General features: G+C 36.1%; 1 protein-coding gene across 7 annotated transcripts in view; it reads left to right on the top strand.

Annotated features, from left to right (window-relative positions):
- The first annotated feature begins 486 nt into the window (after window positions 1-486).
- LOC129775815 (USP6 N-terminal-like protein) overlaps window positions 487-12,470 on the top strand; it is a 28,065-nt gene continuing 16,081 nt past the window's right edge. For 2 of the 7 annotated variants that reach the window (XM_055780940.1, XM_055780939.1), the window contains exon 1: window positions 487-769. The gene's annotated coding sequence lies outside the window, so the exon portion shown is untranslated. Of the gene's footprint in view, window positions 770-1,007; window positions 1,255-1,314; window positions 1,560-12,470 lie in introns of those variants that run through there. The other 5 variants (XM_055780935.1, XM_055780938.1, XM_055780936.1 and 2 more) reach the window with 4 other exon arrangements.

Here is a 12,470-nt window from a genome sequence, read left to right as displayed (position 1 = left end):
GAAAGTTGAATAAAAATATGACTTAACGTTATTTGAATGCTTTCAACTTAAACCTTATCGTTATAATACAAAAACGATATCAGGCACAATTTTCGTTCAAGATTTCATCACCACTTACAGAAATGTGTTTTTCTGCTACAGTCTATTTTCAGTCATAATTCTTACTAAAAAAAAACCTTCCTATTTTACCTGGAACTCCATTACCATCTCGCTCCGAAAATATGGAACAGAAAGCACAATGCCATCAACGCGAATAGTTCAATGCTCTAAGTTTTAGCCGCAAATGAATGACTGGTGAATAGTTAACATTTGTTAAATAATACAAATCATAATACGATTTTTTTTTATTTCAAGATTAGTATAGGTGATCTTCAGACGGATTGAAAAACCCCCAGCGTTAAAACACAAACAATCGAAACCGCTGGGCTTGTCAAAAATGACATATCGATGCACGACATATGTTTGCTTCTGTGATAGTTATGCAAATTCCGTACATGTTGTTTGTTTGCTTAGAGTTGCTATTGTAGTTAGTAAACCTTTTGAATTAATGCCATTTCAAAGATTACATATTAGTGTTTGCTTTGTATTCTTCATCGCGCGGCATTGTTATCTTCGCACCGGTTCGTTCTTGCACGTTTCGGAATATTCGCATACTAGAACGATCCTGAAAACCGTTTGAACGAAGGCTACGAATTCGCTCGTTGCCACTCCTTCGAACTGTGGCTCAGTGATTTCTCGATCCTGAGGTTCTTCGGAATCCTGTTCACTGGTAAGCACATTGTTCCGTTCGAATAGTTATTAGATTGCGAAAACAAAGCATAAACGTTGAGTCATGAATAAATAATTGTTTTGCTAGTAATGGAGAAAAGGGACACTTTTTGGATCTTAATACAGCAGGGTACGACTTCCTGTTTTTGTGTATAGACATTTGTGTTCGTGTTTTACTGATATGTAATTTTTGTGCGAACATTTGTACGATACGCAAACCAAAGTTTTGACGTTTACGAGAAGAAAAACGGCAGCATAGTGATGATGATAAAGCATAGGATGGGAGGCAAGAGTAATGTAGCAGCTGCTGTCTGTTGTATTACTCAGTAAATTCGTAGCTTTCGTTTTCGTTGTATGGTTTATTTTCGGCTAGTAGCGCTCGTCTGTGTTTGGAATTAATGTGGGAAATGCATTTGCATAATCACCTTGCTAGCAACCGCCCGCGTGAAAATACATCTATTTTATGTTTTGTTCCGAAAGAGAAGTGTATGTTTTCGCCAACGCAGATAAGATAAGCTATCGTGTAGTAATTTTTTCTTCGATCAGGAAGTTCTATGTGCCCAATTCGATAGCAATTGCGGAACGAAAATTTAGCTACAAGTGGAATGCAGACGAGTGTGAGAGTTCAGTGACCATCGACCAGAACCAGGAAGTGAGAAGAAGAGCAATTTCTCGTACTGCTTCGTACGCCTCACATTCGGATACACGAACGTACCTGCTGCAGTCGAGAGGCGTGTTTGGTATTTCTTTGCAAAGCATTCTTCGCAAATTGGCAAATTATATTCAGGCAGGTGAGGTCCATCTATTTGCCAATATCAATCAAGATAGCAATCAGCCTTTGGAGTTTTATTGATGAACTTATTATTGGAATTTTTCAAAATCGTTTTGATAAATTTTGATGGATAGCGTATTTCCAGTTCAGTAGAAAATGTAACTGTAATTGGTAATCAATTCCAAAATTTAAAACTTGTTAGTGCTTTGGTCTCAAATTGGAATCGCATATTCGTACTCCCATAGTTATCTTGCTTATATATACTGCCGTTCTACGCATAGTTGTCTCATGTTACTTTTTGCCAATTTTCACAAAAACGATATTTTTATTCCAAATCTTCCGGAAAACATAAAAAAAAGTTATAGTTTGTTCCTAGTTTAAAAAAAAACAACATCAAACTCAATTGTCACATGTTGATATTCTATTCATAACTGTCCCACCATGTATTTTTTGGTAGATTCATATCAAATAAAACCGTTCAAGTAGAAGATTTTAATGTCACGCTTTCAGCAGGGCTAATGTACCCATTTCTGGTTTGGAAGAACGAACAAATTCTCAAACAAATAAAAAAAGGTTTAACAGAACACGTGCACACTTGTTAGCGAATGTCAAATAACAATGATATTTATATTCTGCAAAGTATTGCAAGTCACTCTCTTCTTCATTACAAGGTTTTGCATTATGCGTAATGTTTCGGAAAGCACGAAAAAACTTATTGTATGCTCCCAGTGTTCCAAAAAACAACATCAAGTTCGATTATCCCATATTGATATTATGAGCATAACTGTCCCACCATGAATTCTAAAGCCCGTAACCAAGATTGATTGATTCAATTGAGGGGATCTTGCCACATTTCATTAAACAATAGTTTCCTGCTTATATAAAACCCAGTGTATTGCATAACCGAAATGCTTAAAGTTCCTGGTAGACAAATATGCTAGAAAACTTTGAATGCGTTTTTCTCAGTTGCTGATTTTGGAACATGGGACAACTATGCGTAGAACGGCGGTATAGTGGTTCTAAAAACGATTAAAATAAATTTATAAATTATGTTTCATGCTCATAGGATAGTCTCGTTGCACCAAAAGTTATAAACATTTTTATTCCGTGTTCGAACCCAATCATATCCAATAAGAATATTTGCACTCTCCCATGCAACAAGATTGGCTGGCTGCCTGTCAAAAAAAAAAAGTAATTTGGTGACTAAGAGCCCCCGCAGACTGCATACTTTTTATCCGCAGAAAGTTTGATCGAGTTGGTCTGTGCAAAAACCGACCCAACTGAATCGGTATAATGTGCGCAAATGCATATCTCTCCATACTGATTAAGTCGGCTGATCAAACTATCGGCCGTAAAACAGTCTGCAGTCTACGCTTTGCCGGAATCGGTCACACCAAACCGTTCTTCACTCGTGATGTGCCGCTTGACGATGAGAAGTTGTGGATCACCAATTCTTTTCGCACCTTTTGGACCGAAAGGTGGTTTGCAGAGAGGCGGCAGTTCCTCTGACGATGACGATGTTAAAGGAATGAGAGAACAACGAATCCTGTCCTGACTGAGGACCGGTCACTGCTCGGTCTCAGACGGATTCAATAGAGGACCCTTCCATCAACTCTGCGACCTCTGCCAAATCCACAACTCCGTCGAGCACTTCTTGTGTGGTTGCCCGAAATTTGATGATCTGCGAAACTTCATGGAATCAGCGGGAGTTTAGGAGACATCTTGAGGGACGAGCCAGCAAGAGTAGCAGCGCTTGTCTGCTACCTAAAAGATGCCGAATTATTTTTTAAGATCTAGTGTCTGAACAATGGATCAGTCAAGAAGATCCTTGTTCTTTCCCCTCCACGATGGAGGAGAATATGTACACTTCGGCATCTTCAACGGCACGGCTTCCTCTTCAATGGCCTGGAGCCATGGGTCGAGGACATGCTTGCCATCTGGTCCAACAAGTAAACAGCGAATTTTTCGTTATGTTTCGCAAAATGATTTATATGTGGTTAATTTTCACGTCCAATTTTTATGTGATAATTTTATGTGCAATCAGTTCCCAACGAAACATTGTGGCAATGCCGTCGATGAAGAGGCGAACCAGCCCAGAAGGCTGAAAACCTCTCAAATAAAGAATAAAAAAAAAGTTTGCAGTCTGCGGGGGCTCTAACGGTAATAAATTTGCGATGAACATATTTGAGTAACTTACTCAGGAACCGTCTGGATGTCGTTGAATTTTGTAACTGAGGGAATTATTCACCTGATAATGGTGAATGAAAATGTATTCGAAAAAGTATGGTTCCGACGAAATACACTAGATTGCGTTATTTACCAAACGGCTCATTTCTATTCATCACTGTACAATATTGAAATGAACCATGTCTCACTTTCGAATAAGGGTAGAGTGTTAGGTAAAACTAATCCTAATTAGCATTTACATCGGTGGAACCGAACGCACCAAAAAGTAAAAACAAAACAATTTCTCGCCATCCATGGCGCTCATCGGAAGAAATTTGCTTCCAGTGCTTTTCATGCATGAGTAGTCCTGGTAATTACTTCATCCGTCGATATAGGCTTTCAATTGTGGTGGTTCGAAGCAAACAGTATTAATACTTTTGCTTTTAAGGTTTATGCCTTTCCTGAGCAATGAGCAGTTTCACCCACGCTTTTGCTCCTACAGCTAAACTAATCGGCGGTAGAGCAGGATTGGTTATTTTTTTGTTTATGGTGTTTCACTTGATCGAATGTTGGATACATGTTGATCTTGAATTGAACCTGCACGTTAGATCGCAACAAACCTACTATGGGTAGAATGTATCGGCTGGAGCCATTGGCTTGAATCTTATTTTTTCTAGCACTGTTACGTTAACGGGACAAAGTGTAACGTCTAATATCCCCTCCCCGTGCAGTTCTTAGGACAACATTGACATCAACAGACGTAAACGTTTAATGTGAATTGAACTAAAATTGGGTGATCTCTATTAAAAAGTCACTCTAAAAATTTTCCTCGCTTTGTCTACATTTAGGTGGTTCGGTGTCATGGGAGAAGTTGTTAAGAATATTGATCTGCATGATTGTTCATTTGAACTCTTACTAAGTTTGAATAAAGCTTAAAAAAACTATTTTTTTTACTTGCGAAATAGTTGCGTCCTGTCTTTAGAAAAATTGTTGACTATCAATATTATGAGATTTTACCGAAGATACATAATTTATTTCTCTAAGTACTGCAGAGATTGCAAAAAAAAATTTTTTTTTCTTAAATTTGGCTCAAACCTTATCAATAATCCTAAATTTAAACCTCCATCCCCTATTTTTAATCGTGATTTGAGTATGTTTGTATGAACAATATTACAAATGTAACCATCGTTCGTTTTTCAAACAGAACTTTTTTCCACTACAAAAATTAATAACTTATGAACTACTGGACAGATTCAGATGATAGACATATCAAATTGATACCAATGATCTTCTCGTCTTCTAGTCTTCTTTAAAGAAAAGATTGCATTTACACCCAATTTGGATTTTTGTTGTTTAAATTATTGATTGTGTTAGTTTTTCATGTTTTTCTCGGTTAACGAGGACGCTATATTTTATTTATTTTTTCTTGAAAGCTGAGATTTTATACGTAACATATTCAAAAATCAAAGATGTATCTTTTATCGTTTTTGAGTTATGATTTTTCAAATTTAACTTGTTTTTTTCTTCGGTAGGATCATTGTACCACTGCGACCATTAATTTGGAGCTGTCCACATACCACGTGGACAATTTTAGGGGGTAGGCGGTACGAAAATGTCCACGGTGAGGGGATAGGGGTACAGATAATGTCCATGATAACACGTGAAACAGATGTTTTTCTAAATACATTCAGATTTGTTCAAATAAATGAAATCTCTTCTGCATTTCCGCCCAATTTGGGTACACCATATTTATCCATAAAACGGTTATGTCGAATATTTTTCCATATCATCTTCACTTCTTCACTGAAATATGTATTCTGCATGAAAGTCACATAAACATTGAGCGATCAAGCTTCCATTGATAGTGGAGGATCTTTGTTTTCAACTTCTAAGCTACGTCATATTTGAGCATAAATTGAACTCTGTGTTCTAAATCCAGGCCTACGTGAGAGTAAATTTGACACAGCGAACTGCTGATACACTTGTATCTGCAGAGTATATGTGGGATGTTGCTAATATGATGAAATGACCGGAATATTATTAGGATTTTCCAAATAATTTGAGAAGGACTTAGCGAAACGAGTGCTATCCAAATTTTATAATACCAGCTCAAAAACAGAGTACATGTGCAGAACTCTGTACTGAAAGAAGCAGATTCAGTCCACCTTTTCTGATGGGTAGTACCCTCATTTCCAAATATTTCTAGAATTTTTAGCATCCATTTTGCGACGTTATCTGACGTTAATGACACATTGATACAGCTGGGTTAGGTATGCTCAGTGCCGGAGATCAGTTTTTTAAGGATCACTTTGTCCTACCGATCGAAAGATTATGATGTTACAAATTAAATTCTCGTTAATAAGCACGTGTTATTATGACATTCGTGTTCTTTTTTTTAGGAGGTGCTTTGAATTCGGGACTAGATTACATATTCTGCACCACGACCAAGAGGAAAACCCTATCAATACGCTTTATGGAATAAAACATTCAAAATATTGTTTTCTTTGTTCTAATTTTTGCTTCAATGTATGAACTAGTATCTTGCAGTCAAATTTTATTAAAGAAGTATGCCTAAATCCATTGGTTGTTTCTTCATTTGAATGCTTTCGACACATTGTTTTAAATAGTACCTCGATTAGCTTCAAATAAGACAACATTCAATTGCACTAAACAATCGCAGAAGTCTTCAGAAAAACTCTTTTCGATAGACATTCGTTTCTCGTTGACACGATAAGTTTCTTCAGGTGTTATTCCATGCTTTATTGTAAAAATATTCGCATGATTGTGCAGTTTTACTGTTGTACTGTTCTTTGAAGTCACCGAAGAAATGTTTCTAATTTCAGTTTTTATTTTTGCTTTGGAAACAATCTCCACGTTAAAACCATTAGAAAAGCAGATATGTATTTGACGTTGATTCTCTCGAATGTTCTCAAAAAGCATTTTGAAGAAGTAGTAGTTTGGGCAGTTATCATAGTGGGATTATTACACAAATCATTAAATAGATTTCCATGCGCATTCGAACAAATGGGATGAAAAAGAGCGAATTTTTCGTTTTAGTCATTTAACCCACCATTTCATACAATTAACAGAGCGTTTCCTGAAGCCAACGATTTCACATATTTTCAAACTCTCAAATATATTGGGAGGAAGTGGTATAGGAAATACTACAAAAAAAAAAAAAGCTAAAAGAGTACTTTTTCTTTCCACGTGGTATGTGGACGTTGAGAGGGACTCATTACTTCCGAATGTCTTTATGCGTGCAGAATCGATTGTACCTAAGCAACAAATGTAAGATGCTATGGAAATTAGGATTGGGCGATCTTGGATCGATATTTAGAAAATAGATCTTTTCCATTCCGATTTCCGATTTTTTGGATCGATTCTTGGTACTCGAAAAAATCGGGAAAATCGATCTTTTTCTTCTGATTTTTTCGATCTTTTGTAGATTTGTTTTTCAGTTGTACATCGATTATAATCTTATCAAAGACCACATAATAAATTTTATAGACATAGGGCCCTATTCCAGAAAACGAGACGAGCAGACGAGCGCTCGTCTTGTTTGTTTTCATATTCCAGAAGCCGAGCTCGACTAAAAACAGACGAGTAGCTCGACGACCGTTTGGCCGCGCTCGTCGATGAGTCAGTCGAATCGTCTACTTTGTTTGATGTGTTTGTTCACCTTGTTGATTGAAAGCATCGGTATTTTTCTGCTCCGCCTTTATATTCAAAAATTGTTTCACGGCTAAACTAGTATTGCATAAGCAATGTATGTTTTCAACTGTGCAACCATCGAATTCAGTTCAGTAATTGCTAGATTTTACAGTTTTTCAAATTGGCCTCTTCCAAACAACACAACCAAATGTAAACATTGAACTCATATCCAGGGATGCTAGATGACTGTTTTGGATATATTAACACGACATGAAAAGGGTCTGCACATATTGAACGAAAATGAGTAATTAGGTGAACAAACACTGGCAAACAAAACGTCTGATTGATGAACCCATATATATATATATATATATATATATATATATATATATATATATATATATATATATATATGTTTCTATAAACTGTAAATTACACAGTAGTTAGTAGTAGCCATTTCGGCGTAAGGGTATTCTTTCTGTTCTTCCATTGTTCAGCAGACCGGACAGCGGAGACAGTTGATATTGATCATTGTTGAGTTATTTATAGAAAAGCAGCCCGATGTTTCTTGCAGAGCAGAGCAGTTGTATGGATGAATCGATCCTATTTCGACCGTGGATCGATTTCCATCGCTGATGATGTTTGCGTGGACGTAGTTATTCCATAACAACACAAAGATGGTCAATTGAGGGCCCTGAGTTTGAACTCACGACCGATCGCTTAGTAAGCGAACGCGTAACCAAGTGGCTACGAAGACCCCCTATATATATATATATATATATATATATATATATATATATATATATATATATATATATAAATATAGATATATGAAACTTATTCCTTTTTGTTATTTTTTTTTTATTTTGGCACTGAGAGAAGAGTATCGATTGATCAATTTTAAAACTGTTTGTTGTTTTTCTCAAAACAAAAACATGTCTTCTCATGACATCACTGATCATACCGAGAAAAACTGACTGAAGTCTCTTCAATCTACCAAATAAAACATTTCAATGAAACTCGTGTACTGGAATGGGATATTTTGCTCGTCTCGACAGTGACTGAAACCGTGACGAAACGAGACGAATTGCTCGTCTCGTTTTCTGGAATAAGACCCATAATGTCAACATCTGAATCGCTTTTGATTTACAAAGATCAATTCTCTGGTAGCGATTCAAACAGTGGATCGATTCTTATGCTGTTATAAGAATCGATTCGTCAAGATCGATCTTTTTATAAAGATCGCCCAATCCTAGTCGTAAATCTAGAAGAAGTAGTTGTGTAAATTCGGTCATAACAAAATAAGTGGCCACAAGCTATATTTACATTCACTAGGCTGAGAATGTAAATTGTGACGAAATTGGATGATGACATCAGTTTCAGCTGAAATATTGTTTTCTAATAATAATTTTCTAAAAAATTATTAAATTAAGTAATTCTATGACGGTATAAGATGCAAAATTTCAGAGCTTTAAGGTTTTTTTGTGGCCTTCATACTGAGAAATAAAATAAAATGAGTTGATGTTTTCATATAAGTTTGAAATTTGTATTCCCTGTTTAACTCTCCTGTACTCGTGCGCAAAATCGTCACTTGTATATTGTAATATTGCGTTTGTGTACTTTAAGCCGCGATCAGACGTTGTGAGTTACTCGGTTGCTAGTAAACGTCAATCGATCTGAAGAATTACGAACGCATCCATACCACAAAATTTGACATTTGAATTGCATGTAAGAGGTTTGGCTATTAAATAACGAGACTGGTTACGAAAAAGGGTTATATTTTAAAATTTACGGTACAACGATATGCTTCCCTTCAATATACTCCCCTCGGCTCCTCACAAACCTTTCCGATCGTTTTTTCCATTGTTCGAAGCAGTGCTGAATAGAGGCGTGCAATTTAGCTCGTCATGATGAACCGCTCAGATCAGCTTAGCTAATCTAAAAGAGCTGTTCTTTATGAACAGCTCTTCAGCTCTGTTGTCAGTGTCGACGTCTGGTGGCGACTTTCAAATTGGGTTCTCAAACTCGATAGTGTAATCTTTATCACATTAGAAGGCACGAAGCCAGTTTTAAAATGTTAAAATTTAAATTAAATTTTTCACGCCATGTTATTAAATTACTTGAAACATGTATTGCTGACTCTTTTTTAACCATTTGTCTATACATTTCCGATATTTTTACTGAGACTTTTGATTATAATATAAAGTTGTCTTCAAAAACAATTTTCTTATGAGATTTTTTCATCTCCTGTAAACAATGTGTTTTTCATTGAAATAGAATACTAATTTGATACACGTTAATTTTCATTCATAATTTTAATTTCGAAAACATGTTCATTCTGTCTGAAAGTCAATCATTATTTTTGGCGCATCCTAAACTGGTAAACAAAGCTCAATGCCTTCAACGCGAATATAACAGTTGAAAATACAAGGAACAAATGAAACTGAACTGATGTCATAACACAAAGAGCGAGTGGCGGTCAGTTCATTTGAATCTTACAGCTCACATACTCTCTGCAATTCTACAGCTCTTTTCCCTCCTGGATCATTATCAAAGTGAACTGAAGAGCTGTTTGTTTTTTTTGCGAGCTGTTCCGTGTCAACTCACTTCAAAGAGTCGATTCTTCGGAACAGCTCATGAGCGGATGGCACATCTCTAGTGTTGAAACTCTTCTTTTCTGATGGCGTTCAAAAGCCGCGTCGCTTTTTCCTTCGCCTCTTCTATGGAATAAAATCGGGTACCTTTCAACACGGATTTGATCTTGGGGAATAAAAAAAATCGCATGGGGCTAGATCTGGCGAGTACGGGGCATGTTCGAGCACTGGAATGCCCTTATCGGCTAAAAATTGCTTCACCGACAGCGCGTTATGGGCAGGTGCGTTGTTGTTCGTGTTTTTCGTCACACATGATTTCCGACGCGCACTACAAACCACGTTCCATTCAAACCACTGCTGCTCGCAAACTACTATAGTGTACGAAAACGCGTTTTCGTACGTTTATAGCAGACACTTCAAGCTACCGAACGCATTTTCCAAACCATAAGAAGAAATCAAGAATAGTAGAAAAAAGTAATATAAGTTTTGTGTAAATTTTGAGTATATTGAGGGAGGACTTTTGTTTGTGTCGGTCACTGTACTCTTTACTATAACATTGATCATTATTAATAAATTATATTGCTTATCTTCTGCGTCTCTTCTCAGTCGTCATTTAAGGGAGTATTCTAGTGCAGAGACACGAATTTCGGACGTTTTTTCGAGCTCCGAATAAATAAACAAAGAATATTCTTACTATACATTATATCATTATTTGTTCATCTATCTCTTAACAATAAAACAAAAATTGAACGGAAAAAAATATTCATAATTAGAATAGTAACAAGCTGATGGAGTTAGGGGGTTTATAAAAAAAAGTGTGCCATGGCGTACACGATTCCAGCCCTGTTGGTTATCTGAAAAAAAAATAACAGATCTTGAATTAGTCAAGATGTCGCTATCGCATGAACCTCGGACAAGTCAAAAACATGTTTTTTGACAAAATAGCGACCGTTTGGAGAAAAAAAATGCTATTTAAAGATTTTTTTTCAATTTTCCCTATTTTAAAAAAAATTGTAAAGTAAAGAAATGTGAAGAAATTATGATTTTTTATAGGTTCATGCGATAGAAAGATGCCTGTAGATTGTATTCATATGCATTCAACATGAATCGATTCAGATATCGATATATCGGGCCTGATTCTCTTCACGGTGGAAACGAAATAAACTACGTTTTACGAGTTAGTGAAGTGTCGATGATGATAATGAGTTTTCAGGCAGAATGACCACTTTTCAAACAAGATATCCTTAATGAAAATTAATTTCTTCGTATCAAACTGGTGTTCAATGTGAATGGAAAACTTTGTTTTCTTCATGTGGTATAATAATCTCATACAAAAATTTCATCTGAAGATAATTTGATATTAGGGTAAATGATCTTGGTTTGTCCAATTTGGGGTGTTTTTACGCAACTAGTAAATGCAAATCGATTTTTCTTCATGAAAATCACACATAATCGATACGAGTTTGGGTTTGTTGAAAAGTCCCAAGTCTCTAGTTGCTAATACTACCATAAGGTGTTGAAATTATTCAAATTTTTATGTTTTTTAACGATTTTCTTCAAAGAAGAATTATGATCATGGTTTGACCACCTCTGATCATGGTTTGCCCAAAAAAATGATCATGGTTTGTCCGGTTTTAGAAACCTCCATTTTTGAATGAAAACATTCGAGTTCACAATTAGATGTTGCATTTATCATTGCTTGAGTTTACTGCCATCATATTGATTCATTCATAATTTAGGCTTTCTTCAGAATAATGCCTTTTCTTGGGCATTTTAGAAGTGTTCACCTCAACACAATCAACACAGAAAAACCATACTTCTGCTATGCGCGAAGCACACCATAAACAAACATAAACAAACTGCAGCGCGCCAAGCGGTTGCCATAGAAATCATGTGGACAAAACAACATTATTGAATTGGACAACTCATGATCAGAATTGAGTTCATCAAAATGCGTTAATTTAATGGTTTAGCTATGTAAATCCGATACAAATGGTGAGCAAGCATGATGTTTACAATATTTATAAGTGTTGTAATCCAGAAAAGGTCTGAATACGTGCCAAATAAATAAAAAATAGAAGGTGTATTTTATAATCCTTTAAAACATGTGATTCAGTAAAAATATACTATCAAACTACTATAAATCATGTAAAAGGCAATTTCATTTATATGTTTCGAAACATTCGAAGGCCTTATTTGACACAGGAGCGCTGAATTAGAGCATTCAAAGAAGTGGGCAAACCATGATCATATTTTCGACTGGACAAACCAAGATCATTTACCCTATAATGATAAGTTTTAGTGGGAAACTAATTTCGTATCCAGATGTCGACACCGTACCGTTGTCATCGCAGATACATCTCATTTCGTTTCCACCGTGAAGTGTATTCGAGAATTCGCGTTGACAGTGCGACGGTAGTGCCTCCTGGTGTTGGCAGGTGTTGGCTTCTCATTAGGGGGCAAAACATAAACAAACCGCCATCGAAAATATACAAATTTGATATAGTGATTACTCATTG

Source organism: Toxorhynchites rutilus, chromosome 3, assembly GCF_029784135.1.
Source record: "Toxorhynchites rutilus septentrionalis strain SRP chromosome 3, ASM2978413v1, whole genome shotgun sequence".
In the NCBI taxonomy this organism is placed as follows: Eukaryota; Metazoa; Arthropoda; class Insecta; order Diptera; family Culicidae; genus Toxorhynchites; species Toxorhynchites rutilus.
Note: the sequence above shows the minus strand (reverse complement) of the source record. Positions and strands in the feature narration are given on the sequence as shown.